The following is a 27,247-nucleotide window of genomic DNA, read 5'->3' on the forward strand; positions in this document are numbered from 1 at the left end:
TTGGAATGTATACTTGAAATTGGTGAACTGTATGGTATGTGAAATATAATTTTCACTAAAGCCGTTTTTAAAATGTCTTAGAACAATGCCTGGTGCAAATTAAGCACTAAATAAGGGTTAGTTAATATTGTTTGGTGCTCAGAAAATTAGGAATGTAAAAGATTAGCAGTCTCTGCTTCGTGAAGTTTGCATCCATGGAATTCACTTCTGCATCCTATGCATTGTCAGGCACGGGGGTAGGCACATAGCCAACATCCTCCGTTGGCTGTTGGACCATGTGCCTTCTACAAGTCTCATCAAGTGAAGGGATGACTTGTGATGGCTGCTCAGGACTGTCTGCCTGTCTATCCTTGTCCCACCCTCTCGTGGTCCACACAGTCAACTCAGCAGTTTTCCTTCTGGATCATCTCAACTCCTGGCTTGGCTTTGTCTCATATCTTTAGAAGTCTTCAATCTCTTCACTTCCTACCCTATCTTTGGACTTTTTTTTTTTTTATATGGACCATTTTTAAAGTCTTTATTGAATCTGTTACAATATTGCTTCAGTTTTATGTTTTGATTTTTTGGCCAGGAGGCACAGGGATCTTAGCTCCCTGACTAGGGATCAAATGACACCCCCTGCATAGTAAGGCAAAGTCCCACCCCGTGGACTGCTAGGGAGGGCCCCCCCACCCTTGGACTCCAATGCCTCTGCTTCTCTGGTTTGGACCTTCAGCTCTCAGGAACAGGCTCTGGGCCCCCATCCACCGGATGGGGTGGTGCCAGTGACATGGGACCATCTCGTTCTCAGCGCATTGCCAAGGTTCCAGGCACACCAGTTCTTGGAACATTCACCAGAGGGACTCCGAGTACAGAGGCAAATGAAGACCTCATGCCCGAGGAGCCACACCTGGGTTCACACAGCCAGATGGCCGTGTTCCGGGGGAGTCTCAGGGAATACAGAGGAGGCAGACTCTGATCTTCCAGGACAGCAAGGCACTGTCTGCAGCCCCATCCAGTCCTGGCTTTCCATGTCGGGTGACCAACTCGACCCAGCTTGCCAGGGACTTTCTCAGTTAAAAAGCTCAAAGTTTCTGCTCCCAGGAAAAGCCTTGGCCCCAGGCTAGTTGGAGTGGATGGTCACTCTAGTTCCACAGCTCAGTGGGAGGGAGTGTTCCCTGGGAGTCAATGACCCCGCCTCCTCCTTCCCCTCCTCCTCTTCCTCCCCTGGCAACAACCAGGGTGGAAATCATCATGATGGCATCAGGCTAAAGACAGACAACAGAGCCAGCACACAGGTCATCAGAGACTGGGGAGCCTCCCCTCACACCCATGGGGGGCAAAGAGTGGAGGAGCAGGGGAGTTGCAGGACAGCCCACCAGCCTGGGGGTTCCAAGGGGAGAGGCTTCTAGACACGAGGCAAAGAGGAAAAGACAAGGAGGCAACGGCATTCCACCAGAGGGCTGGGCGGGCCTGGGGCATCCGTCCTCCCTAGAGCCCCATACTAGCCCCAGCCCTTCTGCATCGGCCCCCTTTGCCCTTGTCACCCCCAGTCTGCGCCTCTACGTCGCACACCAGCCTGGATGACAGCAGCCATCCGTCTTCCTGTGCAGGCGGCAGCGGTTATCAGGCGGAATGAAGCTGGTGGAGCGGAGATAGGTGTTCACAGCTGCGGGCAGAGGCCAGCGTGGCTGACTCCCAGCACCGTGGGTTTAAGAATAATGAACATCAACCACGGGAGCCAGACAGCAAAGAGCCCTGAGGTGTGGCCTCCCTCGTCTCTTCCCGCGGCATTGTCCTGCGGCCAGCCTCAGTCTGGGAGGGACACGTAACAGCGTGTGAATTCACTGCAGGCCAAAACTAGGAGACAAGCGCCCCCAGGAAAGGATCGGAGTGTGTACAGCAACCCCCAGCTTAGTCAACACCACCCCTGCCACACACATCACACCAAGGAGGGCATCTCTGAGGTTCTTAGACCCTTAAAAAAAAAAGTCATCATTGACATTTTGAAGTCCTAGAATCAAGTTATCAGGTTTTTCCCTCCAAAGCCCTAGGTGACACCATCCTTAAGTGTCCTTGAATAGTAGGTTTTGGAGACCTGGAGGCTCTGGATAGGGGGCTGGGGAGGGGCAGCTCTGTGCAACCAGTGTCCTGTGATGGGCGAGAAGGTTGCTGAGAGGTGCCAACTTCATCTCTTCTCACCCGATTTTTCCTCCCTGCTCTCCAAAAAGAGAATGCCCATTCTCACCTGCAGACTCAGCACTACCCAGGTCTGAGACCGTCCTGATGGGCAGCAAGTGTCTTGGCAGTAATGTCAGTGCCCGGAGCTGGGGGAAAGTCCTATTGCCCATGGGTTCCAAGGCTTGTATAGCCAGGTTACCCTGGGAATCAGAAGCCTGAATGGGGCCCCGTGAGTTGACCCAGCATGGAGGACAAGAGTCCTGATTCAGTTTCCCTATCCAGCACTCTGTTGCCCTATAGACCATGTGTCCCACTCTCACTTCCCTTAATCTGCTGAGTTGGGGACCTATCACTCCACTTGAGTTGTTCCAGCCATTCATTAGAGGCTGCAGCTTGATTCCCAGAGCTTGCTACTGGCCGCTGGACAGCTGGCCTTGCCAGGACCACATCCACCCCATCCTTCCTGGTCCTGGGGCCTTCTCTCTTCCCCTGAGCCTATCAGCCACATGGCTGTGGCCCCGATGGGTCTCACACTTGAGTTTGTCTCCTTTCTTTCCCTCCTCTTTCCATATTCGTTGAGTGGACTGGAAGGTGTGGTCCAGTGGCTGGATAAGCGACCATTGCCTTGCTGAGGGCAGAGAGGAGCCGAAAGAGAGCAGAGGCAAGAGGTGACCTGGATCCTCAGAAAAGCAGACGCTGCTGCTCAGAGGAACCAGGAGGAGGAGTGTGAAGGGCAACTGAGAAGAGGCCCAAAGCTAATACAAACGCAAATAGGACAGCAAAAAAGTACTGCATGTGGGTTAAATGCCCACACTCTGGAATGAGACTTCCCAGGTTCAAACAACCTGTGTGATCTTGAGTAAGCACTTAATTTCTCTGAGTCTCATCTGAATTTTCTCATCTAAAAAATAGAGATAATAAAATCTTAAAGGGTTGCAATAAAAACCGAGTGAGAAGCACATAGCCTGTGCATGGCATATAGTAGATACTCTAGAAATAGGGGCCATCATTTTATTGGAAAATACATACAATATGCTTTGGTTATAGGAACACCACCTCCAGGAAGCCCTCTAGGCTCTCTTTCAAGTTTCTAGAGTATTTTGGGGGGAAAGAGCAGAAAAGAGAGTAGGGGATGGTGGGGTGGGAGGGTTGGTGGGGAGGGAATAAGGATAATAAATGGGGACAAGCATGCATTTTGCCCCTCCCTGGGTCGGGGCCCTGTGCCAAACCCTTGACATATCAAACCTCATACTATCCACCCAGGAAGGGTTTCCCTGGTGGCTCAGTGGTAAAGAATCCACCTCCAATGCAGGAGACACAGGAGACACTGGTTCGATCCCTAGGTCTGGAAGATCCCTGGAGGAGAGCATGGCAACCCACTCCAGTATTCTTGCCTGGAGAATCCCATGGACAGAGGAGCCTGGCGGGCCACAGTCCACAGGATCACAAAGAGTCAGACATGATTGAAGCGACTAAGCACTCAAGCACATTCACCCAGGAGCCCAAAAGAGGGAGACATTCTGGTTGACCCAACAAAACAATAACCGGCCTTAGTCAATGAACAGTAAGTTGCTCCTGAGTGATGAGGGGACATACGAGGCCCAAAAGGAAAACTATCTCAGGACTGGCCTTCAGTGACAGCCCAAATTCCGGGCTTCAGGCTCATCAGCATAGCGTAAGGCTCTTTCCTAAGGCCGAGGGGCTGTGAGCATCTGAACATCACACTACCATCCCCCAGGACAGCAGGTGAAGAGAAAACTTTTCCCAGGTACAAAGCAGGAGCACGGGCAGAGCCCGTCAAAGGGGAGGTCACACACTGAGCTCAGACCTGGGTTAGAGATGCGGCATTTTCAAAGCATAACCTATTTACTGTGCTGGGTCACGGGGCAACAAATGGGGCAGGGGTTCTGGAATGATCTGCTTGTCTGTAAATGGCTGTTTGCCATGGCAACGGGCACCGTGGAGACTTCAAGCCTGCTCAGATGGGAATCTGCTCTCCAGGGATGAGTCAGACCTCTGTCTCCTCATTGTGCAGGGCAGGCTACTCACAGAGTGAATCCTTCCTAGGGCCAGCCCGTGTCTCCCCGTTTTCTCTCTTTGGGAGATTTGGATCAAGGGACAATAGAGTGAAGAGGAAAGAAAAGGCAGCACAAAATCCAGTCAGACCAGCCTCTCTGAGAAAACCTGTTCTGCCTCCCACTCCCAAATAGCAGAAGTCAGGAAGCCCAGAAAATGCTATCGCCTCATCCCCAACTGAGCCAAGCATCACTTCTACCAGGGACTTTCCAGAATGCCTTCATCTGTGCACCCATTCCATGAGCAGTTACTACAAAGATAAACATAGACACAGTCCCACTTTCCAGGAGCTTCCAGAGCCCCAGGGAGGTTTCCAGAGCATCTGCTGTGGGAGATTGGCTGAGTACAGCCCCAAAGAGCACCAACAGGGAGGGATAGAGTCCTGGGAAGGCAAGGGGCCCCACCTCAAACCCCCTTCTCCATGGTTCCCCCCATCTCATAATGGCCAAGCCCAGTACTCCAGTGAGTCAGACCAAATCTTGGTTCCAGTTCTCTCTCTCACACCTCATGTCCAGCCCATCCTATGCTCCCTACTGCAGCCATGCCTCTTGGCTGGTCTCCCTGTTTGCCTCTCTCTCATTGCCTGTTCTCCATGGACCAGGGAGGGCCAGCCCTCCAACTGAAGTCAAGTTGTATCCTCTTCTGCTCAAAACTCACCAAGGGCTTCCCCTCTCACTGGGAGGGAAAAGCCATATCTGTGGTTTTAAGGCCCTGTTTAACCTGCTCGCTGCTACCATTTAAACTCCTGCCAGTGCCAGCCCCTCTCCCAGTCTGCTCCAGTACTGCTGCCCTTTTTATCATCTCTCCTCAAATAGCACCTTCTCCCAGAGGTCTTTCCCAACCCCTGTGGGGAGGCTGTGATGCTTCTGCTTTTCTGTTGCAAGAATTTAACAAGTTATTGCCTATGAAATATCTGGCAAGATGGTGCTTAATAGATGGTAATAACTTCCTCCTACCCCTGTATCAGTCAGTCATGGCTGTGTAACAAACACCCCCAAATATCATGGCTTAATACAGCTGTACATTTCTTTTGCATCTGAAGATATAAGATTCTTTGGGTTTTTCATTCCTGCCATTCAATCCCCATCCGCTGAGATAAAATAAGCAGAATAAAAGAAACACTCAAATGTCCCAGCTCCTCCTTCATGCCCAGAAGAGATGGCTGGTGCCCATCCAAAGTGCTGCTTCACCAGGCGGAGACCTGGGCTGCAGATTAAAAGCCGGGACTGTGCTGACAGTGGGATTGGCTGGAAACCAACCAGGAAAACAGGCCAGCATCCAGCAGAGCTAATCTGTTGTCCACCCACTGTGGGCTCAAGGGGCTCAAGTCACTTTTCTAGAGTGGATACAACCCTGGTATCACCTGGCTCTCTCTACCCCTTAAAACCCAGACAACAGTCCTTCCCACAGTGGTCCAGTGGTTAACACTCCGAGCTCCCAGTGCACGGGGCACAGGTTCAATCCCTGGTCCAGAAACTAAGATTCCACATGCCCTACTGTGTGGTGCCACCAAAAGAGGGAAAAAAAAAAAATCCAGACAACATTGCCTCAAACCCAATCCGCTATCCCAGCCCTGGCTCCCCCCAAAGTGTTACATCCTCACAGTCACCCTGGCTCTAATCCCTGCCTTCCCTGAGTTCCTGTTTTCTGCTCCACATTCTGCTGCTGGTCTTTTGTGCCCACGTGGCCACCCAGCCGTAGGATGTAGACCCACCCCAGCCTTGAGAGGGCAGCAGTTCACACTGGTGATTTGGAAACATGAAGGCAGTTGGATCCACAAAACGAGTTTAAAATTAAACCTCAGATGTACTTGCTCTCAAACAGAACCTGAGCTATTTCACCCGCCCGGGTGCCAGCACCTTCCAGGCTGCTCAGGTTCTCTTGTGGCTGGCTCCCCTGCAACTGCAAACACCGCCCCCATCCTTTGTATTGCATAGAAGAGCCCAGCTTTCTCCAGCTCCTAATAGTTCAGAACCCCTTTGCCTGTCCACCAGAGCACGTCCTCAGAACAGTGCACGGTCCAGGCGATACCCTGTCCCGCGTGATGTTAAAGATATGAACATCCACTTCCTCAAGCAGAAGGGAAGGATGTCCCTCACTCCCCCCAGGAAGACAGGCATCCTGGTGTTGGCTTGGATTTTTTTATGATGATACTTTTTCCTTCCTGTGGGCTGGATCTGCCCTCATCCAGTCCTGTTCTCTTATCTGTCTTTACCTACCTAGTCCTGCAGCCCAAAGGGGCTGAGGGTGGATTTGGAGGGAGAAGACACTGGCCTGGGGGGTAGTGGGCATGTTTGTGAACTGGGTTCTATATCACGATGCTTGAAGCCAACAGAGGATGAAATGAATGTCCATCACAGCCCTGATGGTTTAAGTCAAACTGTTTCCCCTGAACAGCCCAGCCTGTGACTCAGGGGTGCAGGAGGAGCTGCAGAGTTCCCAGATGCGTGACACCACACTCCTTCACTCCAGGAAAAAGGAAGGCTGGGTGGCTAAGACATCTGCAGGTAAGAGGCCACGGAGCAATCCCCTCTAGGAAATCCTGGCCCGGGCCTGTGGACCACACATGTCTATCCACACCTTGCCTTGTTTGTCCTTTTGCAAGGAATAAATGCCCAACTGGTAGGTCTCTGGGTCCAGTGATGAGGAGAAGAGAGGAAAGATGACGGCAAGGGTTGGGAATAAAGGCAGGTTGGTCCAAGCCGAGGCAGGCCACACCTGGAGCCCTCCCCAAGGCCATGGTCAGGGTGCCTTTGGCTGGCCTGTCCCCACCACCGCTCTGTGCCCAGACCTTCCCAGGAGCTTTTCACCCTCCGTTAGCCACCATCTGGCGGTGTTGTTGAGAGCCTGGAGGGTGGCCAGGAGCTGGCACGAGCTAAGCACGGAGATTTGCTGGCCTGCGTGCTAGGCCTGGCCCCAGAGACCTGGGCTCTCTCCTGATTCCATGATGGGGGAGGGGGTTTCAGCTGCACCAAGCGTGGCCCGCAGGGTCGGCAGATGGGCAGCCCCGGGAGGAAGCCACATGGCAGGGCTGTGTTGTTGTTAAATGCAGCTCATTAGGTTTTATCAGCAAGATGCTGCTCCATTGGCAGGAACATACCTGCCCCCAGCAAGGGAGGCTGCCAGAAGCATCAATGGCCCTGGGAAGACTTTGGTGGGAAGGCTGGAGCCATAGGCTTGCTGGAGCCAAGTCTTGGAGCATGGTACCCTCTCCCAGACCTACCCCTCCATGCTTGGGGTGGGGGGTTTTGTTCTCAGTCGTGACTCACTTGGTGAATGTCGTCAGGTCACCTCCCACCCTTCCTTCTTCCTGACTCCCACCCCCTCCCCATCTCTTTGTGCCAGGCACCAGCAGGCACAGCTCTGAGAAGTGAAGTGGGGTTGTTCTCATCTCAGCCTTGCCTATGTTCCCTCCTCGTTGGCTTCAGACCAGCTGCACTCTGCCTTCCCATGGCTGTTTCTCCACCAGCATGTCCACAGCTAGTCCTATTTCTGAACCTCAATTTTCTGTGCAGATCCGGGGAGCAGCTACTGAAGACCACACATGTTCCAGGTCACAGATGCCCTGTGCTGGACCCCTCCAGGTACCAAGTCTGATTTATGGGCACCTGAGCTGGGCACTCCAAAATCTCTGCAGGTGGTGACTGCAGCCATGAAATTAAAAGATGCTTGCTCCTTGGAAGAAAAGCTATGACCAACCTAGACAGCATATTAAAAAGCAGAGACATTACTTTGCTGACAAAGGTACCTCTAGTCAAGGCTATGGTTTTTCCAGTAGTCATGTATGGATGTGAAATTTGGGCCATAAAGCTGAGCGCCAAAGAATTGATGCTTTTGAACTGTGGTGTTGGAGAAGACTTTTGAGCGTCCCTTGGACTGAAAGAAGATCAAACCAGTCCATCCTAAAGGAAATCAACTCTGATATATTCCAATATTCATTGGAAGGACTATTGCTGAAGCTGAAGTTCCAATACTTTGGCCGACGGATACAAAGAACTTACCTCATTTGAAAAGACCCTGATGCTGGAAAAGACTGAAGGCAGGAGAAGGGGACAACGGAGGATGAGATGGTTGAATGGCATCACTGACTCAATGGACATGAGTTTGAGCAAGCATCAGGAGTTGGTGATGGACAGGGAAGCCTGGAGTGCTGCAGTCCATGGGGTTGCAAAGAGTCGGACACGACCAAGCAACTGAACTGAACTGAGCTGGGCACAGTGATCCCTGCCTTTCACAGATGGGAAGGTGCTAGTGAGTGAGTTGAATGGCTGGTTTCCAGGTCCTGAGACGAGGTGTCTGATTCAAGCTTCTTTCTGCTAGTTTTTCCCTGTAAGATGGAGTGAGATTGGCAGTGTGATCTAGAAAACCAGCATCCCAGCACAAGGCTAAGCGGATTCAGACATGACTTAGGCTAGGCCTGGCATGCTGCAGTCCGTGGGGGCACGAAGAGTCGGACATGACTGAGCGACTGAACTGAACTGAGACTTGGGCCCTGAGGCCACCAGAAATGTGTTTGTCTGATGAACTAAGGAATTTGTTAGGAGAGAAGTCACCTAAGGAAGATGGAATCAGACAGATGAACTCAGCCTGGCACTGAGCATGACACAGGGGGTCTTCGGGACCACAGCGAGCCCGGGCACAGCTGGGGCCTCGGCGGCGCCTGGGCTGAGGCAGGAGGACCTGAGGTGAGGACCAGGAGATGTCGGGATGGCCACGCAGCAGCTCAGGGCCCTGAGGGACCAAGAGTGGGGAGAGAGACCTGCTCGTGGCACGGGCAGCAGGCCAGGGCTTGGGACACTCACGCGGTCTGTCCCCAGCTAAGGTGGCCATGCACAGGGGCTGTGGGGGCTCAGCTGGCCCCAGACCTCTGTGGCTAAGCCTTGGAGGAAAGCTGAGGGTGGCCTTTCCTGCAGGATTCCTTGCCCAGGAAACTGTAGTCGAGGGGTTGGCAAGTCTGGCCCTCTGCCTGGTTTTGTATGGCTTGCAAACCAAGAATTGCTTTTACATTTTTAAGCAGTTACCCAGTGTCTTCCTTCCATCCCTGAGTGCGAACAGATGCTTTCCTTCACCTGCACCTGGCCACGTGAGTCACCACCAACACAGCTTCAGGTGGGATGGCTTTGGCTGCACCAGAGTCAACCAGGATTAAACAATATGGAATGAGAAGCCTAGAGGTCAGAGGTTCCAGGGTAAGTTCACAGCTCTGGAACATCTCCAGGTCACATCCTCTGAGAGTTTATGCTGTTGGCCTTGCCCACCTGGCTGCAAGACAGATGCTGCAGGTACCACCTCCCAGACAACTGCATCCCAAGACCCGAAGTTATGGGGAATGGGGCTTCTCATTCAAACCAAGTCCTTAGCAGACTTCCATCAAGTCCCATTGGCCAGGACTGGTTCACATGTCCAGCCCGAAAGCCATCATTGGCAAAGGGGAGAGAGCCAGGCTCCAGGCGGACCCCCACAGTGTACACAGCACCCCATCCTGAGCACAGCTGGGATTCTGTTGGAAGGAAGATGGTGGGAGTGGACATTCAACTGGAAACCAACCCAGCTACCAGGGCTTGTTGGGATTTTTGTTTTTTTAGCTTCTGTGTTATTTTTAACTAGAGATATTATACTGTCAAAACAAGTGAGTCACCATGCCCTTCTGACTGAAGCCTGGTGGCTTATTAATACTTCCATCCAAATTCCCAGGGAGACACAGATGCCTGGATGGGACAAAGCAAGAAAATGTTCGGCTGCCCTTGGAAGGGTTTGATGTCATCACACCAGGAGCTGGGATGCTGGATTGATGGAGAGGGCCTGGGCTGAGGACCCATGTGTAGGGATTTGGCAAGTAATGGCTTTTATTCATTCACTGTGTGACAGGCACTACATTAAGACATGAGAGAAACACTCCATAAAATATTAAGGGGCTAAAACTAATTGAATTGTCCAAATACTCCAGGGGTGGCCCCAACAGGGAGGGGACCCTTCTCCTAGCCCCTCCTTGTCACGGAAATGATTCAAAATCACCAAACCAGGGGACAGGTTGTCAGCATTCTGATTCTAGATGAGCTCCTAGCCCATCCTCAGTTTCCTCATTTGTAAAATCAGCATTTGGTGTCAAAGGTCAAGGTTCTTGCCACTCTTGTCCTCACTGACTGCAACCTTGAAGCACAAATGACAAGCAGGATGCAGAGGTCTGAAACCAGCAGATCTCTAGATTGATGGAGATGATGCAATGGTGATGGGGATGATGAAGGGGTTAGAGATGGTGGTATTCAGGAGGCTGAGCCCTGGCTGTATGCCATCATTGCCCTCACGTAGCACCTCACTGAATTACCTCCAAAGACTCTATGGAATAGTCACTTTTATTAACCTGATGTAACAGATAAGGAAACAGGCTGGCGAGGTACATGCCTACATTCACCTATGGAGCTGTGTCTCTCCAAAATTCTTATGCCCTATCCCCATTGTGACTGAATTTGGAGATTGGGGCTTTATAGAGGTCATCTAGGTAGAGCCTTAATCCAGTAGGATCGGTGTCCTTACAAGAAGAGGGACAGGAGAGACTCTCACAGAGAAAACACCACATGGGACACAGAGAAGATGACCACCTGCAAGCCAAGGAGAAGGGCCTCAGAAGGAATCAATCCTGCTAACACTTGATCGTGGGCATCCAGCTTCCAGAATTGAGAGAGAATAAATTTCTCTTGTTTAAGCCACTCCAACTGTGGTATTTTGTAATGGCAGCCCAAGCTGATACACCAGCCAATGGCAAAGCCATCAATGAAACCAGGCAGTCTGCCTTCAGAGCCACATCAAGAACCTCTCTATCTAACAAACGATCTAATTTATAGAACAGAAAGAGCCTCACAGACTTAGAGAATGAACTTATGGATGCCAGCAGGGAAAATATGGGGAAGAGAGAGTTAGGGAGTTTGGGATGGACGTGTACACACTGCTATATTTAAAATGGATAACCAACAAGGACCTACTGTATAGCACAGAGAACTGTGCTCAGTGTTAACTGGCAGCCTGGATGGGAGGGGAGTTGGGGGGAGAGTGGATACATGTACGTATATGGCAGAATCCCTTTGTTGTCCACCTGAAACTATCACAACATTGTTAACAGCTATGTGCAAGTGAGCGTGCTCAGTCATTTCAGTCATGTCCAACTCTTTGCAACCCTATGGACTATAGTCTGCCAGGCTCCTTTGTCCATGGGATTCTCCAGGCAAGAATACTGGAATGGATGACCGTGTCCTCCCCCAGGGGATCTTCTTGACCCAGGGGTCGAACCCGCATCTCCTACAGCTCCTGCACTGCAGGCAGATTCTTTACTGCTAAGCCACCAGGGAAGCCCCTAATCAGCTCTATTCCAGTAGAAAAAGTTAAAAAAAAAAAAAAAGAAGAAACTCACTATCTACAACTCGACTCTGATTGGAGAGGTGGGTGGTGGGTCTCCATGTGACTGGGCCTGTAGGTACAAAGTATACAGATTGCCAAGGCTCACCCTCTCCATTCTACCCAACAAAAGACAATCCGTTCAGGACCAGCCAAGACCCACGTTTTGGGTGAAAATGATCCCAGGGAAATGCAGGCTAGTGTTCAGTGGGTGGCTGGAACCATCAGGGTAAGGTGTTGACCTGTGTCATGCGTCAGATGTCTGTAGGTACCAAAGAGATTTCAGTCAGATTTGAAGGGGTGTCACCATCTGCTTCCAGAGGAGAGTCCCAGTTGCTGCCCAAGTCAAACCTGGATTGGAATCCTGTCTTCCCCAGGGTGGGATCTTGGACAAGTTACTTCACCCTCTGAGCCTGTTTCCCTATCTGTCACATAACCATCCTGACTCCACAGCAGTGCTGTGAGCATAGAGAAGTCAGCACACAGGACTCCACTTCACAGATGATCTCAATTTAGTAACACTTAACCCGCGGGAACCACCTGAAATCCCTTGAGCTTCATCAAAGTGAAAGCCATGGTTACAAACCCCCGGCAGGCAGCCATCAGTCTTTCCTGGAAGGAGCTGGGGATAAATGAACAGATCACAGTCTTACAGGTCAGGTGCTGTTCTAGTTCTCACCCCACTGTTGGCAGAGGTCTGAGCAAGTCCCCTCAGAGTGCCGTTCACGGCCCCCAGGGGCGAATCTTGCTTCCCCTGCACTGCTTACCTCCTGCCCCAAGCTTTCCTTCCCACAAGCACTTGCTCTATTCCTTAGGCCGCGGGGTGAGGGGATGCCATGAAAGGACTCCCCAAAAGCTGCTCGCCCACTGGACAGCCACAGCCTGAACCCCAAACCACAGCCCCTCTGAGCATACCCACTCCATCCTCCAACCCCTGGGAAAGCTTGTCTCCGGAGACCTGGAAGAGAAGCCCAACACCCTGAGGGAATTTTGTGTTTTAAGCCTGGGAAGCTAGGCTTTCCCTCCCAGTGACTAAGATTCCGTACTCCCAATGCAGGGGGCCGGGGTTCAACCCCTGGTCAGGGAACTAGATCCCACATGTTGCAACTAAGACCCAGCACAGCCAAATACATAAATATATAAAAATATTTTAAAAAGAAAGAAGACTGGGAGAATGCAAGAGGCAAGAGCAGCCCTGGTTTCATCAGCAGGGTCTGCCCCCTTGAGGGGACCAGCAAGAGTCCTCGCTTCTTTCCTGGGGCTGCCCATCATCTCCAGGCCATGTTCCCAAGCCACGCCAGCACACAGCTTTCTCTCCCTTTGCCAGCCCCTCTCCGAGGAACCCCCAGCCGGGGCAAGCCGAGCCAGCAGCTCCTAGGTAGACAGAGTCCAGGGCCAAGTATTTCTCCTCCCGGGAAATTTAGGATTCCGCCTCAAGAGCGAAGGCCCTGGAGCCAGCCAGCCAGGACTTCAACCAAGTTTCACCCTTCCAGACACGTGACTTTGGACAAGTTTGTTGTTATTTTTGTTGTTTAGTCACTAAGCCATCTCTGCGACCCCATGGACTGTAGCCCGCCAGGCTCCTCTGTCCATGGGATTCTCCAGGCAAGAACACTGGAGCAGGTTGCCATTACCTTCTCCAGGGGATCTTCCTGATCCATGGACTGAACCTGCATCTCCTGCGTTGGCGGGAGGATTCTTTACCGCTGAGCCACCAGGGAAGCCCTCAGGCAAGCTGCTCCCTCTCTAAGCCCCGTTATCCTCATCACTAAAAATGGACACCCAAAACACAGGTTTCATCAGGTCATGAGGACTAGAGAGTGCATAAAACAGGAGTAACAGAGGGCCTGGCAGGAAGTAAGCTCGAGACAGAGATTAGTGAGCTCTGATCCAGGGCCCGGGGTTGGAGTGGAGTGAATGAGGCCATGAGGGCACAGAGTGCAGAGGCCTAAGAATGAGGGCGCCTTAAAGCTCGTGGCCTGGCACCTGGCTTACCTCACAGGTGAAGCTGAGAGACCCAGAAGTCCGGAATCAGCCAATACTTGCATCAGTCTTCACAAAGAATGGGCTTCCCCTGGTGGCTGAGATGGTAAAGAATCCGCGTGCAATGTGGGACACCTGTGTTCAATCGCTGGGTTGGGAAGGTCCCCTGGAGGAGGGCATGGCAACCTACTCTAGTATTCTTGCCTGGAGAATCCCGATGGACAAAGGAGCCTAGCGGGCTACAGTCTATCAGTTCAGTTCAGTCACTCAATCATGTCTGACTCTTTGTGACCCCATGCACTGCAGCACTCCAGGCTTCCTTGTCCATCACCAACACCTGGAGCTTGCTCAAACTCATGTCCATTGAGTCAGTGATGCCATCCAACCATCTCATCCTCTGTCATCCCTTTCTCCTCCTGCCTTCAGTCTTTCCCAGAATCAGGGTCTTTTCCAATGAGTCAGTTCCTTGCATCAGGTGGCCAAAGTATTGGAGATTCAGCTTCAACATCAGTCCTTCCAATGAATATTCAGGACAGATTTCTTTTAGGATGGACTGATTGGATCTCCTTGCAGTCCAAGGGACTCTCAAGAGTCTTCTCCAACACCACAGTTCAAAAGCATCAATTCTTTGGTGCTCAGCTTTCTTTATAGTCCAACTCTCACATCCATACGTGACTACTGGAAAAACCATAGGTTTGACTAGACGGACCTTTGTTGGCAAAGTAGTGTCTCTGCTTTTTAATATGCTGTCTAGGTGGTCATAACTTTCCTTCCAAGGAGCAAGCATCTGCTAATTTCATGGCTGCAGTCACCATCTGCAGTGATTTTGGAGCCCAAGAAAATAAAGTCTGTCACTGTTTTCATTGTTTCCCCATCTATTTGCCATGAAGTGATAGGATGGGATGCCACGATCTTAGTTTCTTAAATGTCGAGTTTCAAGCCAGTTTTTTCACTCTCCTCTTTCACTTTCATCAAGAGGCTCTTCAGTTCCTCTTCACTTTCTGCCATAAAGGTGGTGTCATCTGTGTATCTGAAGTTATTGATATTTCTCCTGGCAATCTTGGCTACAGTCCATGGGATCATGGCTACTACAGGTAGTCCAAGGCTACAGTCCATGGGGTCGCACAAAGGAAGATGCAGGGTCCAGCCTGCAGAGGGCGCAGTTCCTGAGCTGGCTCCAGTTGCTCAACTCTTCTCACTTCTCTGGGCCTGTTTACTCAGCAGAGATGCTGAGGCTCCCACGGTGGGTCCCTCTCCACCATCCCCATCCCAGAGCTGTGTGGGGACCAAGTGATAAGGGACTCAAAAGGCTTTGTAAACTATAATAGGTGGACCAGACTGATCAAAAGACGATGCTTACAAGCAGGATGGTTAGTATTACATTCTGGGAGGTTTTCTCCAGTCTCCCCACCCTAGCCCGCCTCTCAGCTCCCCTCCTAATGAGCTGAAAGTCTTGCTAGCTATTTAAAGCCTCTATTAAACACATTTAATTATCTTTTGATTCTCTGGTTTCATGTCTTTACATCTGAGAGAAAAAAAAAGCAAAAGTACCCAAAACATGAGTTGGTAGAGTTGGTAATAAAGTGCTCTGTAGCAAGACCCATTTGTCTCACCTCCATTTTAGTTTTTTAAACAAAAACTACATATCACCAACCACCACCTTCAGTGAATTAAATGGTAAGGAAAATTAGAAAACAGCTCAACTTTTAATCAATATTGGCCTTGGCCATGCAAACAGAGGTTCCTTCTTTGGCCCATTTCTAATCAGGAGTGTTAATTATCTTGCTACATGCTAGTAAATTAAGTATGAACTAATGAAGTAAAAGGAGGTCATTTGCTAAGGAAAACTGGTTACATATTGTTAGCTCTTGGGGATTCGATGGAAAACCACTGTCATGAAAATGGCTTTAAAAATTAGACCTGATATTTGATTTGTGAGGTTGCCTGGCTGAAGGGATGAATCACAAAGTCTCCTGCAGCAACCCGTGGAGGACCTGAAGGCCTTTGGACCACAAGATGCTGTCATCATCACCTCCTCTGTACTCGAGTCTTTCAAAGGTCTGCCCCCTGGTGAGAGCCCTGTAACCCCTAGATATCAACACTATGTAGGGGCAAGAGAAACAAAGGTGGGAGAAGTGTAGGTGATTGTGAAGAGAGAGAGCTGGGGAAGGTGGGGGGCAGGTGTGCACATGAGCAAACACACCGTGGGCTCCAGTCCATGGCCCAACTGCAGCAGTGTCTTCTCAGTGGGCGAGTCCAGGGCAGCTGAATGGACACCATCCTACTCTCCAAGGTACAGAATAAGAGCTTTAGCGGTTTTGCCCCTCATGTGGGGGTCCAGGTGCTGCCTTGGCAGCAGCAGAAAAGCTGAGCAGGAAGGCAGAATGCTTGGGCTTGGTCCAGTGTTGGTTATTCAAGTCAGGGAGACAAGCCTATCACTGAATGACCGACTTTCCTGTCCTCCCATCCATGAGCCAGGCCTGCAGTGCAGAAGCAGCAGAATAAGCTCACTAGTTCTGAAAGTTCATCCAAGGCCTCGACTGCCACGCTAAGTGAGGCAGAAATTGCTAGTTGCCTACCAGTATTCATTCTCCTGTTCTTCCTTAGAAGAGAACTCTTGTCTCATTTATAGTGTCCATGTGGAAACTGATCTTCCCAGGTGGTGCTAGTGGTAAAAAGCCCACCTGCCAGTGCAGGAGACATAAGAGATGGGGGTTTGATCCCTGGAGTCGGGAAGATCCCCTGGAGAAGGAAATGGCAACCCACTCCACTATTCTTGCCTGGAGAATCCCATGGACAGAGAAGCCTGGCAGGCTGCAGGCCATGGTATCTCAAGAGTCAGACGTGTCTGAAGTGACTTAGGACTTCAGGATGTGAAAACTACATTTCCCAGCCTCCCCCGCACCTGAGTGACTAAACTCTGTTCTATGAAATATAAGTGGATATTACTATATATGATAGCTAAGGAGAAGAATTGATGCTTTTGAATGTGGTGTTGGAGAAGACTCTTGAGACTCCCTTGGACTGCAAGGAGATCCAATGAATCCATCCTGAAGGAAATCAGTCCTGATTATTAATCGGAAGGACTGATGCTGAAGCTGAAGCTCCAATACTTTGGCCACCTGATGCAAAGAACTGACTAACTGGAAAAGACCCTGATGCTGCGGAAGATTGTAGGCGGGAGGAGAAGGGGATGACAGAGGATGAGATGGTTTGATGGTATCACCGACTGAATGGACATGAGTTTGAGTAAACTCCGGGAGTTGGTGATGGACAGGGAGGCCTGGAGTGCTGCAGTTCATGGGGTCACAAAGAGTCGGACATGACTGAGCGACTGAACTGAAGGAGAAGAAAAATTGAGTGCACATTTTTGCTCTTCCCTATTCTTTTTTCCCCTGCCTGGAATATAGACATGATGATTGGTGCTCCAGCAATCATTTTGGGGCAGAGGCAAACTTGAAAATGAAAACCACTTCCTAACAATGGTGGAGAATAAAGACAGAAGCAGCCCTGGTCTCTGTTTACTGGGGAGCCCCACTTCAGTGCTGAAACACCTTCCTTTGAACTTGTATAGGAGAGGGAAAACAAAACACCTGAGGTGATGTTTGAGTTATGGTTTTTACTGGGGTCTGGGTGAGGCTGTCTCCTCTCAGAGTGGAACGCTATTTCTAACTCATGCAATGAGGAATATGGCCATCTCAGAACTGGCAGTGGGTAGCTCCAAAGGTTTGATTTACTCAAAGTTTGTCAGGCTGAAAGGAGAAACAACTACTTATGAGGGGGAAGCTCCTGTGAAAGGGGAGAGCAGAAATCTAGCCACAGTGACCCACCCCCCCACCCCCCACGACAACCCATTCTAGACACACTGGCTTTGCTCACCCTCCTCTCACTGGTCAGAACATTCCAGCTCCCCGCTGAGGTTCAAGTCAGATGTCCCTATGTGTTCAGGTAAATGGGGCTTGGGGCACGGCCTTGGGGCTTAGGTGGGAGTTAGGCTGCTAAAGCCCTCACTTCCTGAAGCTTCACTCTTGTGCAGTTCCCTTGGCGGCTCTCCCTCTGAAGCCACTGCCCAGTGAGGTAGCCTCCTTCTAAGTCCCAGCAGCCTGTCCACCTGACTCGTCAAGAGTCAGACCAGGAAGGCTGCTGACAGGAGTGCCCAACGTCCTCCGTGATAGTGGAAGGTGGGGAAGCACCCAGGCCCCCTCTCTCGGGGCAATAGAGGCCTTGAAGGTGACCTCACTTCTCTGTGTCACACACAAGAAGAAAACTGAGGCCAGGAGGGTCAGGAAAATGCTCAACATTTAGCCTGAGAGAGACCAACACCAGCTCCTCCAGCTCCTTCCAATCCACCGCTCCTAAACCTTCAGTCACGTGACCCAGTTCACTAAGGGTTGAGGAGAATTAAACCCAGGTTGGGCTGAACCCCACTTCTGTGTGGTTCACAAAAAGTGTTAACTCAGCCATATTCTAAAACCATGCCACTAGAAATAAATGCACGTTACAGATGTTGTAGTCATACTCCTAGGCATATATCTAGAGAAAAACATGATCTGAGAGGATACATGCACCCCAATGTTCACTGAAGCACTGTTTACAACAGCCAAGACATAGAGGCAACCTAAATATCCATTGGCAGAGGAATGAGTAAAGAAGATGTGGTACACATATACAATGGAACATTACTCAGCCGTTAAAAAGAATGAAATAATGCCATTTGCAGCAACATGGATGGGCCTAGAGATTGCCATCCTGAGTGAAGTCAGTCAGACAGAGAAGGAGAGACATCACATAACATCCCTTATATGTGAAATCTAAAGTGAAATGATACAAATGAACTTACAAAACAGAAGCAGACTCACAGACATACACAGAGAATGAACTTACAGTTGCTGGAGGGAAGGATGGGGAAGGGATAGTTAGGGAGCTTGGGATGGACAGGTACACACTGCTATATTTAAATGGATAACCAGCGAAGACCTGCTGCATAACACAGGGCACTCTGCTCTACGTTATATGGCAGCCTGGTTCGGAGGGGAGTCTGGGGGAGAATGGATACATGTGTATATATGGCTGAGTCCCTTCACTGTCCACCTGAAACCATTACATGTTTAATCAGCTGTAACCCCACACAAAATAAAAAGCTTAAAAAATAGAAAGAATGTCCTTCCTCACAGGGTTGTGGTGAGGATGAAGTTGGCCAACACTCAGTGGCTTACAACAGGGGACAGCCTCTCTCATGCTTCAGTGAGTTGACAAGGCTCAGCTGGGCAGTTCTCACTTGGCATCTCTTGTTCTTATAGTCAGATATCAACTAGAGTTGCGGTCACTTGAAGCAGGTATCCAAAACAGCTCACTCACAGGGCTGACGGAGGATGAGACTGCTGACGGGAGCAGGGGATGCTTTAGAGAGGTGGACATGGAGGGCTTTTCTGAGGAGGTGACATTTTTGCTGAGGCCTGAATGGTGAGGGGACAGCCATACAAATGCTTGTTGGAAGCCTGTCTCCACCTGGAGGAACAGCAGTTATGAAGCCTATGATTCCAGAAGGACTTCTGCCGGAAGATTTCAGTCCCAGCAGCAGGCGAACCCAGCCAGCCAGTGGAGGAGGCAGCTGGTACTCTCCACTTGGGAGAGTTCTTCAGAAGGAAAAGAAAACATGATGCAGGGATGGGTGGGCAGGAAGCCTGCCTCGCTTGAGGCTTGGAAAGATGAGATTGGGGCCAGGATCCTCCTTCCTGTGGAAAACTGCCTCACTTGTTCAGTCCAGGCCTCCTAACTGAATTGGGATACTCCCCCCATTCCTCAGATTTCATGATTGCCACCAGCGACATGTCAGTGACAGCTTAGCCCAGCAGAAATAGCACAACTGGAGACAGAACGCAAGATTGCAAGGCACCTTTTATGAAGCGAGCCCAGCAGGCACCCTAAACAGCCTTCACTCTGTTGCCTTCTCTTTGACATGAACAGCTGCACTAATGTGAGTTTACCCATCAGATAAAAATAATTTGCTAAATATCACAGTGGAGTTATTTCTAAGTGGCTTCAGTTACTGTCATAAGATGCAGAGCTGGCTCTACAGTGATATGCATTTGGAGAACAAAATCAGGGATTTGAATCAAAACCTCAGAGAAATGAAGCATATATTCACGGTTCAATCAGGTGCTATTATAGCCTGGATTATTTAGCTATTTGAGTCTACCAATTTAAATGCTAATCTCATCTGGGAACACCCTCATAGTAACACCTAGAAATGTTTAGCCATGTATCTGGGCCCCCACGACCCAGTCAAGTACTCAGCGCTCAGCTACTCTGTCATGTCTGACTCTTTGGGACCCCATAGACAGTAGCCCACCAGGTTCCTCTGTCCATGGAATTTTCCAGGCAAGAATACTGGAGTGGGCTGCCATTTCCTACTCCAGGGTAGCTCTTCCTGACCCAGGGATCAAACCCACATCTCCTGCATTGGCAGGCGGATTCTTTACCACTGAGCCACCTGGGAAGTCGACATATAAAATGAACCATCACACCCGATCCATACATTAACGCACTTCACTGAAACTCTTTCAGGTGGCTCTGAAAGAGCCAATGGACCACCCAATGGTCTAGATGAAGAATTTGAGACTCAAAGCTTCTAAGCTTGCCAAAAGTCACAGTGCCACTCACAGCGTGTTCCATATCCTAAGCCAGGGCTCTCTGACTTCGCAGCTGTGCTGGTTCATTTTCCCCTGGCACCTGGCTGTGGTATGGTTCATAAATACTGTGCAGGTGTGAATACTGGCTAGAGGAGTCTGCGCACCCCATGCCTAGAGAGGTTCTGGTTAGGAGACAAATTCTACCAGTCCCTGAAGCCCCTCCTGATAGAACGAGCATGCTTCCCTGGGAAGAGGAGGCTGGTCTAGAACTGTGTTAACCCTCTCCCGGCTTTTTGGACTTTTGGGTACCACCCTCCTCCTGGGGACAATTTATGTGAATTGCAAGGAAGGGTCTCAGAGGAAATAAACAAGAAATAAACAGCCCTTTAACAATCCTGCCTTCTCCTCCCCAGTGGTTTTGGTCCAGGAGGACCATCAGCTCTGTCCTGTCCTGAGCAGGTGGGGGCATTTTCAGAAATGTTCTTAAAATGTAGAGACAAAGTGTTAGACGGTGAGTGCAGAGGGACTGTCCAGCTGTTTTCTGACTTGGCTCTGGCTGTGGCAGGGGGAGATGGCAGGGGGCGCACTGCCGCAGCGGCCCCCACCTGCCGGAAGGGACCACGGCCAGCAGCTGCTCCCCACCACCATCCACTTCCTCTTCTCTCTCCTTCCCCCTGAGGCCTTCCTGGCTTCTTCTCCCAGAGCTCAGCCCACTGGCCTCCAGCCAAGCTGGCACCTGGCAGGTGGATGAAGGCAGGGTGAGTCACAGCTTCCTAGAAAACCGTGGTCTAGATGAACTCCCAAAGGGCGGAGGCCATGCCCAACCAGCCTCTCCTGGAGCCTTGTCCAGCTTGTTCTGTTCCAGGTACTCGAACTGCAGTTGGAAGAAAAGGGGGACCTACAGGCTCACCCTGGGTGTGGGACCCAGTTTCTGGCTGTGCCTGGCCCAGTTCAGCTCAGTTCTGTGCTGCCAGGGAGCCAGGACACTGGACTCAGAAGACAGACTCAGAAACTATTTTCTGATTTAATGTGTCTCAAGCTGGTGTTGTTTAGTCGCTAAGTCACATCCGACTCGTTGCAGCTCCATGGACTGTAACATGCCAGGCTTTCCTGTCCTTCACTGTCTCCCAGAGTTTGCTCAGACTCGTGTCCATTGAGTCGATGATGCCATCCAGCCAGCTCATCCTCTGTCATCCTCTTCTCCTCCTGCCCTCAATCTTTTCCAGCATTAGGGTCTTTTCCAGTGACTCAGTTCTTCACATCAGGTGGCCAAAGTACTAGAGCTTCAGCTTCAGCAACAGTCTTTCCAATGAATTTTCAGGGTTGATTTCCTTTAGGATGGACTGGTTTAATCTCCTTGCTGTTCAAGGGGCTCTCAAGAGTCTTCTCCAGCGCCACAGTTTGAAAGGATCAGTTCTTTGGCCCTCAGTCTTATTTATGGTCATACACACAAAAAGTCACCTGAGATCTTGCTAACATGTCGGTTCTCATTCAGTAAGCCTGGGAGGTGCTGAGCCTCTGCCTCTCCAACAAGTTCCTGGGGATGCAGTTGATGCTGGCTCCCACCCTGCACATTGAGTGTCTAGAGGCTCTAACCCCATCTCCCAGGGTGTGCTGTGGTTCAAAGGGGACACATCCCAGCAAGGGCTGGCAGATGCAGAAGGGGAACAGCATCAAGCAATGAAAATATGAGTGCTTGGGGGTCAGGCAAACAGTTACTTCACCTGTCTGAGCCTCAGTTTCCTCTACTGTAAAAAGAAAACACTAATTTCATTGGAGTTTCTGATGAACCAAATGTCCTAACATTCATAAAGTGTGAATTACTGTTTTTTAACCAATCAGAATATCAGGGATCACCACATCTGCTTACAGAAGTGCCTTCGGGGACTTCCCTGGTACCACAGGTGGATAAGAATTCACCTGCCAATGCAAGAGACACGAGTTCAATCCCTGGTCTGGGAAGATTCCACATGCCTCGGGACAACTAAGCTCATGCTCAGCTACTGAGCCTGGGAGCTGCAACTACTGAAACCCACATTCCCTAGAGCCCATGCTCCACAACAAGAGAAGCCACTGCAATGAGGAGCCCGAGCATTGCAAGGAAGAGTAGCCCCCACTTGTCACAACTAGAGAAAGCCCAAGCAAAGCAACTAAGACCCAATGCAGCCAAAAATAAATAAATAAAATTATTTTTTAAAAGTAAGTGCATTCATCTGAGATGGTATAAGGATTTTCAATACCACTGGATATCAAGTAATGATGGACAATGATCCTGAGACACAGGAAATAAAATAAGACCTATGATTGCCTTTGCTTCCTGCCTTTAGAAAGTTTCCAGAGGTGGTGCAGAAATGGGAAACTCAAGAGGAGCTCAGCGGACTCTCTGAGTTGAGGAGATGAAACTGAGGATTTGGGGAAAGGTGTTGGAGAAGACTCTTGAGAGTCCCTTGGACTGCAAGGAGATCCAACCAGTCCATCCTAAAAGAAATCAGTCCTGAATATTCATTGGAAGGACTGATGTTGAAGCTGAAGCTCTAATACTTTGGCCACCTGATGCGAAGAACTGACTCACTGGAAAAGGCCCTGATGCTGGGAAAGATTGAAGACAGGAGGAGAAAGGGATGACAGAGGATGAGATGGTTGGATGGCATCACCAATGGGATGGACATGAGTTTGAGTAGGCTCTGGAAGTTGGTGATGGACAGGGAGGGTTGGCATGCTGCAGTCCCTGGGGTCACAAAGAGTCAGACGCAACTGAGCGACTGAACTGAACTGAACTGAATGCAGTTAGAGATGGAAGGACAGGGTCCTGAAGAGAAGAGAGCTGCCCAGAGAGAACTCCAGAGACCTGCGGAAGGTTGCTTTGAGTATTTGCCTAGACTGATCAGTTCATGCATGTGAGGAAACTACCCACCGTTATGGAAAGAACCTTCCAAAAGGAGGACCAGGTACAGTGCCTATTCCCACCAGTCAGACTGGAAAAATTCATAGACTTGAGTATTTAGAAAAGCCTTACCCCATTAGTGAAGAATAATTAACACCAGACAGCACTGCTCTGGTCCTGCCTACCAAATCTTAAAGCAAGATTCAAAAGAGTCAAAATGTAATTAAACTGCACAACTCAGTTGGTAAAGAATCCACCTGAAATACAGGAGACCCCGGTTCAATTCCTGGGTTGGGAAGATCCCCTGGAGAAGGGATAGGCTACCCACTCCAGTATTCTTGGGCTTCCCTTGTGGCTCAGCTGGTAAAGAATCTGTCTGGAACGTGGAGGACTTGGGTTCGATCCCTTGGTTGGGAAGATACCCTGGAGAAGGGAAAGGTTACTGACTCCAGTATTCTGGCCTGGAGAATTCCATGGACTGTATAGCCCATGGGGTTGTGAAGAGTCGGACACAACTGAGCGACTTTCACTTTCACTTTTCTGAAAAAAAGAGATTTCAAGAATTTAAAAATATCCAGCACCTAACAAGGTAAAAATCACAATATCTGACATCCAATCAAAGATTACTAGATTACTAAAGCAGAAAAACATGACTACAGTGGGAAATTAAAAAGCAATCAATTGAAATCAATCCAGAATTGACACAGATGTTAGAGTTAGCACACATAGACATTAATTATTCTAATTGTATTCCATATTGAAAAGCTACATAAAACCATGGAAGAATTATTTTTCAAACACCAAAATCAAATTTCATCTCAATACTATAATGTCCAGATAAAAAGCAATACTGGATGGAATTAGTAGAAGATTAGACATTACAAAAGAAAAGATTAGTAAACTTCAAGACAGTGATAGAAATTATCTAAAATGAAATTGAGAGGAGAAAAAAGATTTTTTAAAAGTTAAAAGAGCATCAGTGAGCTCTGGAACAACTTCCAGCAACCTAACATAGGTGTAATTGAAATTTCAGAAAGATATGGGGATGCAAACAGAAAATATTTGTTCTGATTCAGTAGGTCTAGGGCAGGGCCCAAGAACTTGCATTACTTACAAGTTCCCAGGTTTAATGCTTTTGGTTCAAAGGTTACACTGAGCTATTGCTCTAAGGCAGAAATCAGTAAAATATACCCTCTGGGCCAAATCTACCCACTTTTATAAAGTTTTTTTGTTCAGTTGGTTTTGGTTTTTTATAAATTTTATTGGGTAGAGAGTGGTGTCCACAAACTCTCATGCCATGGGACAGCTTGAGCTCAGTGTGAAGACAAAAGAAGAAATATAGGGCCGTGAGATCTCAGGAAGAAAGAATGCAGGCAGAGGGGTCACTGAAGATGGGCCCAGGATTGATCAAACCCCTGTGTCTCTTTACCTGTGGCTGGAGGTGAATGGCCAGATCACAGCCTCCCCATCCCTGGCAGCTTGGTGACATCACAGCCTCTCGGTCCCACCCCAGACCCACTGCATCAGTCTCTCCAAGGAATGGAGGCCTAGGGCTCCCTGTTTCTTGGGCTCAGCAAGCAGTTCAGATGATGACCCAAGTCTGCAAACAATCTCCAGCCAATTTCTGTGACCCCTTCCAGCTATGCAAATATCTTAAAATACATTTGAGTATCTCATCAGCATGTGCTTAGGGGGCAGCCACCTATGAGACCAGTAATGTTAATACACCCATTTCACAGATTAGGAAACTGGCCCACTCTGAGACCAGCTAGTTCATGGCTCATTTCACTTGACCTTAATTCCACCCAGAGCCCAGTCAGTCAGTCAGTCAGTTCAGTCACTCAGTCGTGTTCGACTCTTTGCGACCCCATGAATCACAGCACGTCAGGCCTCCCTGTCCATCACCAGAGCCCAAATTGTCTCAAACCTGTGCTTCAAACCTGCACATCTCAAACTAATCCACAGGTGGGCAAACTTTTCCTAGACAGCCTCTCTTCGACTCTGTGGTCCACACCGCCTCTGTTGCAGCAGCTTGACTCTGCCACAGCAGAAGAAAGGCAGCCTTAGACATTATGTAAATAAGCAAGCATGACTGTGTTCTGATAAAATTTTATTGATCGACGCTGAAATTTGAATTTCACACATTTTACATCACAAAATATTTTTCGCCTTTTGATTTTTTTTTTCAATGATGAAATAGAATTCATATTTTATAGAAAGACAAGGAAAATATAAACATAAAACTTTTCTCTGCCCATTTGGGCCTCCTCCCTCCCCTTTATCACTGAGTCAGACATGACTTAGCAACCAAACAAACAAGCCTCCCCTGTAGTGTATGTTGTGCACCTGCATTAACCAGAGCTCTCAGGAGATAACACTCCTTCTTAATCTTGTAAAGAGTCACAATGATCCATAATTCCTTGGAAGATAACCTTCCCTCTTAATCTTGTAGGGGGTCACGATGACCCACTACTTCTTATACATGTGGATCTGGGTTGTGTCAACTGTCAATACATCATTTGTCTCAAACACTATATAACTGTGCTTTGACCTCTCAAGGGCAGGGCAGGGCAGGGGACTCCTCAGGGCTTTCTGAAAGAACATCTCCTGCGTTATAATCCTCAGGTTGGCTCAAATAAGATTTTCCATTTCTTTCTTAGATCAACTACTGATTTATTTGTCATCAATACCAACCATCTAAAAATATAAAAACCATTCTTAGCTCACAGGCCATACAAAAACAGGCATCGGGTCAGATTTGGCAGTGGCCATGGTTTGTGAACCCCTGCACTAATCCATTCACATATCAGGCAACTGGCCCTCCAAGGCAATGAGCTGGGGTGTCTGGGCCCTGAGGGCAGTTTTGGTTTCAGACCCATCACTTCACTCCCCCAACCCCTGCCCTGCCCCGCTCTGCTCTTTGCTTCTCCTTGGATCTGCCCAGCCTGACCTCTTTGACTCCCAGATTTACACTCACCTCTTAGGTCTTTAAGTCTGGGCTTCCTAAGTGGTACAGTGGTAAAGAATCCACCTGCAGGAGACACAAGAGATGTGGGTTTGATCCCTGGGTCAGGAAGATCCCCTGGAGTAGAAAATAGCAACCCACTCCAATGCTGTTGCCTGGAAAATTCCATGGACAGAGAAGCCTGGCGGGCTACTGTCCATGAGATCGCAAAAAGTGGGACACAGCTGAGCACACACACAGTAATACTTGGCCCCCCAAGCACAGGCAGTACTAACCACTTTGCCATCTTGCCTTAACAAGTCTAGCCCAGGGCTTCACTGCTTTCCAGAGATCAGACACATTAATTACCTACCATTTGGAAATTCAAGGTGGGGCAACTTACCCTGAATTTTAAAACAAAATCAAATCCTCCCAGCCAGTTTACAACCCACAATTTACAAGCCCAAGGTGGGAAGGCCTCCCGGACCCTGGGTAAGCCTGTAGTCAGAATCAAACAGTGTAGAAGTCACATTGGTTCCGTGCTTTTCACAAACAGCCCCAGAAGTTCTCGTGTGACACAGAACTTTTTTTTCAGTGGATTATTTTAGCTACCAGCCAGCTCTGTGATCTCTCTCCCCTGGGGTCAAGTTCAAAGAGAATTCCAATGTGATTAAGTAAACATATGCAAGTAGTAGATTTATGTGCTACTGTGCTATTCTTTGTGATGTTGGCACTGGGGGTAGGGAATTATCACAGCTCCTGGGTGCTCAGCTTATTTCCTAACAAATTAACTCATCAGTCCCCACTGTGGATGAAAGCACTGCTTGGGACATTTGAAATTCAAAGTGAAATGCGTTCATGGCTCTATCATTTGAAAAGGATGAGGAGGACAGGGATCAGGAGGCGGTGGTGATGAACAAACACAGACCAGTGAGGAGTGACTGGTGGATCTCTGCTGTGTGTGGATGTGTGTGGTTCGTGGAGAGGTGCGGAAGCGAGTCGGGTATTTCTATCCATCGTGACTGAGAAACTGGACTGCAAATGGCACCTGGAGCAGTGGGCTGACTGCCCCACATGGGGAGTTAATGGAAACGTGGAGAGCTTTTCTGTTTTAATAAAGTACTTGAGCTATTATCTCAGCACACCCACCGTGCACAGGGACCATGCAGGCTGCTGGGT

General features: G+C 49.4%; 1 pseudogene; it reads left to right on the forward strand.

Moving 5' to 3' along the window:
* The first annotated feature begins 8,835 nt into the window (after positions 1 to 8,835).
* The window catches only part of LOC133069905 (microtubule-associated tumor suppressor 1 homolog), a 97,689-nt pseudogene continuing 79,277 nt past the window's right edge, over positions 8,836 to 27,247 (forward strand).

This window comes from Dama dama, chromosome 15 (genome assembly GCF_033118175.1).
Source record: "Dama dama isolate Ldn47 chromosome 15, ASM3311817v1, whole genome shotgun sequence".
NCBI classification, from domain to species: domain Eukaryota; kingdom Metazoa; phylum Chordata; class Mammalia; order Artiodactyla; family Cervidae; genus Dama; species Dama dama.